Genomic DNA, 5,610 nt, shown 5'->3' on the forward strand with positions numbered 1-5,610 from the left:
GAGGAGGAGGAGGAGGAGGAGGAGGAGGGAGAAGATGAAACAACTGTTAAGCCAAAATTCTCTGGAAATTATTTCCCCAGTCAGCATACAGAAGCTATGTTTCAGAGAGAACCAATGCTGTATCTTGTGCTGGCAGCCATACTTGATAATGTGTAAGAGTCTCTCAGGTGGTAGAGGTTTGGAAGGCCTTAAGGGCTCATGGAAAGCAGATGAGGCTTGGCATCATGAGAGGCCAGGTCATTGTTAGAAGTTGAGGCCTGGCTATTGTGGGAAATATTAAGAAACAAATCGCCAGGTTCCCACTCTCCATCCAGTTACTCTCTGCCTGCCAACCCTCTGGCAGGGCTGGAGCTCCCTTCACTGCCATGCCAGCCCCGCATATAGACCATCCACCCCATGGTCGGCCACCACAACACCCAGCAACCTGGTAGAAACAAAACTCTAGAAGCACATAATTAACAAGTGAGATTTATATGTCAATAAATTCTCAATTCACAAGATGCCCACACAATAATTTCAGAGCCAATTGATGATACAAGCTGCCCACCTAGATCAGACAAGTTATTCCAATTATTCTATCCCTATCTGATATTTATAACTACCTGTGGCTATTTAAAACCACATGGGGGCAGGATCTTCTTTCTGTCTGTCCTCCATTTTGGCTTCTCCTTCTCCCTCCCTCCTCTGAGTCGCTCTCTGTCCCTGAAACTCTTCTCACTGCTTCCCTTTTCCCTGTTCAATCACAGGCCTCCTGCTTCACCAACATTTTAATGTAATTGGACAGGGAAAATCCTGCCACACTGTCACCATGTGGCAGAGTTTGAGCCTGCAGAGAGCCTAGTAGAGACCATTGGTGAAGGCATAGCTCAGTTGCAGCAGAGACCACAGCATTTTAAAGATGCTAGTATCATAGGATGATTGTTAGAGACAGCAGCAGCTGTTGATTAGAGCTGGTCTGAACCTAGGAGATGAACTTTGAGTGCTCACAATGGTAGTAGAGCTGGAGAAAGGCAACCCTTTGTAGTCTAGAATATTGTGAATTCCATATGTCTGACACTGTTGGACCTTAGTTCCGCTTTGATTTGAATCTGACTGTGTCCAGATTCTTCCTTCTTTGAGTAAGATAACTTCTTTAAAAAAAACAAAAACAAAAAACAAAAAAAAACAGGAGCTCTCAATTGTGAGACTTTGAATTTTACAGAGACTTTGAAATTTTGGACAGACTTTGGATATTTTAGAAAGACTTTAGAATTTTAGAGATACTTAGAACTTTGAAAAGGACTTTGGATGTTTTGAAGAGACTGAACTTTTAAAATGTCTGGAGTTTTAAAGACTGTGGGACTTTGGAATGTTTTGTATTGTGATATTAATATTCCTATGAGAACTTGGGGGATAAACAAGAAATGAAGGGTTATAGCTTGATAGTAATGTATTGATGTGAGAAATTAACAAAAGGTCAGTTATCCTAGTTGTTTTTAACTTGGTACAAGCTATAATTATCTGAATAAGGAACTTCAGTTGGGGAAATGCCTCATCAGATTGCCTAAAGGTATGTCTGTAAGGCATTTTCTTCATTAATGGTTGATGTTAATGGTTCCAGCCTATGAGAGGGGAGATGATGCCACCCCTGGGCAGATGATTCTGACTTGTATAAGAAAGTAGGCTGAGCAAGTCACAAGGAACAAGCCACTAAGCAGAATTCTGCCATGGCCTCTGCTTTAATTCCTGCCTCCAGGTTCCTGCTCTGCTTGAGTTTCTACCGATTTCCCTCAGTTATTAACTGTTATCTGGAAGTTAAAGATAAAGCAGTTTGGGTGAGGAGTTTATTTTAAGGTTGCTTAGAGTTCCAGTAGGCAGATATAAAAGTAGGAAGAAAAATGGTAATAACATAGGCAAGAACAGTCTACTGGAAAAGCCTAGTTTAGCCTAGACCTCTGCTCTGGAGGCTCAACCTTTTACTTTCTGCATGATGAAGAAATGGAAATACAGGGTCTTACAGAAGCTGAGGCTATAGGGAACTCTTGGACCTTTATAACTAACATCTCATTGTTGAATGTAGCCCTTGGGAAATAAGTTTTTTGTTTGACACATTTTAGAAGGACATTTGTAGACCTTGGGGATGGTTGATATGAGTGGTCAAAGTGGAAGGAATCAGAAATGATGATAAACTCCAGAGGTTAGGGACTAAGGACATCTTGACAGCCTTTAGACGGCAAAGTACAGAAAAAAAGCAGTGAAGGATCTTAAGGGACAGTGATACTTATTTTGAACATAATTAGGTTGGGCATCAGTGTGGGACTGGATTTTTTATTATTGGGTACCTGCAGAATGGAGAGAAACTTTCATGTTTTCTTAAAATATGCAACAAAGAAGATGTTTTAAGACACTATGACACCTAGAGATCATTAAGGGACTTGTTGCCTTTGTTCTCTTGACAGAATTCAGATAGGATCCAACTGGCTTTAGTTCTTGGCTTGTGAGATATTTCCCTTTTTTAAGTGTCAAAGCAGAATAGTATCCTCCCACTTTAAAGACACAGCAATGAGAGATATAGTAGAGCTATTTCCTCCAGGCCTGACAATAACATTGGCTATTGTGGAGTCAAAATTCCTATGCTGACCTGCAGAATACTTTGGTCCAGCAGTAAAATTATACAGCAGTAGCTAGATATATGGCAATAGTAACAGGAATCCTAGTATTCACACAAAGGAGGAAAGGGGACAATCCCAAGGCCCTCCCATTTACCACTTTACCACTTGCTTCTGTTTCCCAGACACATACTGTCTTAAAGGGATACTAGAGAATATAGAAGGTGAAAAGTTGACTTAAGGGTGAGACTTCATCTAAGCAGATTTTGAGAGGTTGTCACTCATGCTGGAGCAGGAATTTTTAATTATATAGCTGATTTAGGGTCACTAAACTCCTGTAAATGATCTTAATAAGTTCATTGGTTCACCAGCACGAGCTTGGATGAAATTGTTTCTTTAGTTTATCAATGTCCTGTCTGGAGGTTGGTCATACATTTTTAGGAAAAGAGACACAATAAAAGTGTTGGTTGGAATCAGAAATGCTTGTGAGCAGATAGGTACAGTAGGCCTTTAAACAGTCTCCTCTAACTTAAAGAAAATTGGGGTGACAGGGTCTAATCAGAAGGACAGTACGTCTTTTGAGGTGGGGTTAATGGTCAAGTAACCATGTGGGTGCTGGGAATTGAATCCTTGTCCTCTAGAAGAGCTCTTAATTACAGAGAGACTTCTCTCCAGCCTCCAGATACAAAGTTGTTTAGTTTAATTTAATTTTTTTTTACTTATTCACTTTACATCCTACTCACTGCCCCCTTCCTGGTCACCCTCTCCTACAATCCTTTCCTCATAGCCTCCTCCCCTCCTCCACTGAGTGGGTAGGGGTCCCCTGGGTATTTCCCCACCTCTGGCACTTCAAATTTCTTTGAGGCTAGGTGCTTCCTCTCTCACAAGGCAACTCAGCTAGAAGAATATATCTTATGTACAGGCAACAGCTTTTGGGATAACACCTGTTCCAGTTAGACCCACATGAAGTCCAAGCTGCACAGCTGCTACATATGTGCAGAGAGGCCTACATCTAGCCAGTGTATACTCTTGGCTGGTGGTTCAGAATCTGAGAGCACCAAGGGTCCAGGTTAGTTAACTGTGTTAGTCTTCCTGTGGAGTTCCTATCCCCTTCAGGGTCTGCAATCCTTTTTCCTATTCTTCCCTAAGAATCTCCAAGCTCTATCAACAGATACATGTTTTTATTATTGTTTCCTCAAAAGGTTCTCATGGCAACCATGGATACATATCTCAATTAGCTGCTATCTTAGGGTGAAGAGACACCACGACCAAGACAATTCTTATAAAGGAAAACATTTAATTGAGGCTGGCTTAGAGTTTCAGAAGTCTAGTTCATTATCATTATGGTGGAAAGCAGGCAGCATGCAGGCAGACTTGGTGCTGGAGGAGTTGAGAGTTCTACATTTTGATCTGCAAGCAACAGAAATGGACTGGGTACCAAACTGGTATAACCTGGGTATGCATAACGTCAAAGTCCTGCCTCCACAGTGACACACTCCTCAATAAGGCTACACCTCCTAATAGTGCCACTCCCTATGGGCCAAACACTCGCATACATGAGTCTATGGGGGCCATTCCTATTCAAACCACCACAGCTGTGATTAGAGAAAATTGGATTTTGAGAGCAAAGTGTGACTTGGGTTCAGTAGACAATAACCATTGTACATTGACATCATTTACATTCCACAGGAGAGAAAAGTATTGATAAGTAAATCGGGACCAGATGTACTATGTTCAACACATATTTCATCATGGTAAATGATGTTCTTGGCTAGTGACCATGAATTTAATATACATAGGAACTTGTAACTTACAGTATATTGGTAAATAGTCATGTGCTGTTTGAAATCACTAAGAAGTTGGCACTTGAAGTAGGGTTGCCACCCTCCATTTCAAACTCAAGCATGTTTCTTTCAAAGTATCCTCCAAAGTCCCTGTTCAAGGGATGGACTGCCTCTTCCTAACACTGTGACAGGGAGGAGAGAACAATAATACAGGCCCAACTGTGTCCTTGAGAAAAGCCAGAAGGTAAAGCATCTCCAACAGAGGTCATATAATAGTGCCTATCACGAAAATAAGAAACTAGAAGCCCATCAATGGGAAGCTCATTTATAGACACTAATCTGTTGGAAACTCTATCTGACTCCCTCAGCTCCCTCCCTTAGTTTCTGTTGGATGTTGCCAGTACCTGATTCAATGATGTTATCTCTATGTGGTCCTGTTCTTTCACTTGGAAACCTCACCCTAAGGGGACATTTGTTCTGCCTGAGACTATTGGGAATTCCAGCTGACTGTCTCAATGGGGCTTTTCCAGTAAATTTCTGCTGGATATTTGTAATCCTTGATTTGGCAGTGTTACTTTTTGTTTGCACTATCATTTGGTTTACCCCAGTAGTCTCTCCTAGATGTTTGTTTGTTGTTTGTTTGTTTTTGAGACAGGGTCTCTCTTTGTAGCCTTGGCTGTCCTGGAGCTCTCTATAAACTAGGTATCCTTGAAATCTTAAAGATTCTCCTGCCACTACCTCTCAAGTGCTGGGATTAAAGGTGCTCACCATCATGGCTCTGTTTCTACTGGATGTTTTACATATTCATTTGGTGATGTTTTTCCAACTATCTGTTGCTTGCTATTTATTCTTTTATTTCTGCAAGTTGTATACTACATAAATTTACTCATTCTAAACTTAAAATATAGCTATCCTAGATAATTTCCTGGAACCACAAAGAATGAAAGTGATTAAGAATTTATTAAATGTACCACATTTTCTGTATCCATTCCTCTGTTGAGGGACATCTGGGTCATTTCCAGTTTTTGGCTATTATAAATAAGGCTGCTATGAACATAGTGGAGCATGTGTCCTTATTACATGTTGTAGCATCTTCTGGGTATATGCTTAGGGGTGGTATAGCTGGGTCCTCTGGTAGTAGTACTATGTTCAATTTCCAGAGGGACTTTGGCCCTGTGAAAGTTCTATGCCCCAGTGTAGGGGAATGCCAGGGACAGTAAGCAGAAGGGGGTAGGATG

This window comes from Mastomys coucha, chromosome X (genome assembly GCF_008632895.1).
Source record: "Mastomys coucha isolate ucsf_1 chromosome X, UCSF_Mcou_1, whole genome shotgun sequence".
Taxonomy (NCBI): domain Eukaryota; kingdom Metazoa; phylum Chordata; class Mammalia; order Rodentia; family Muridae; genus Mastomys; species Mastomys coucha.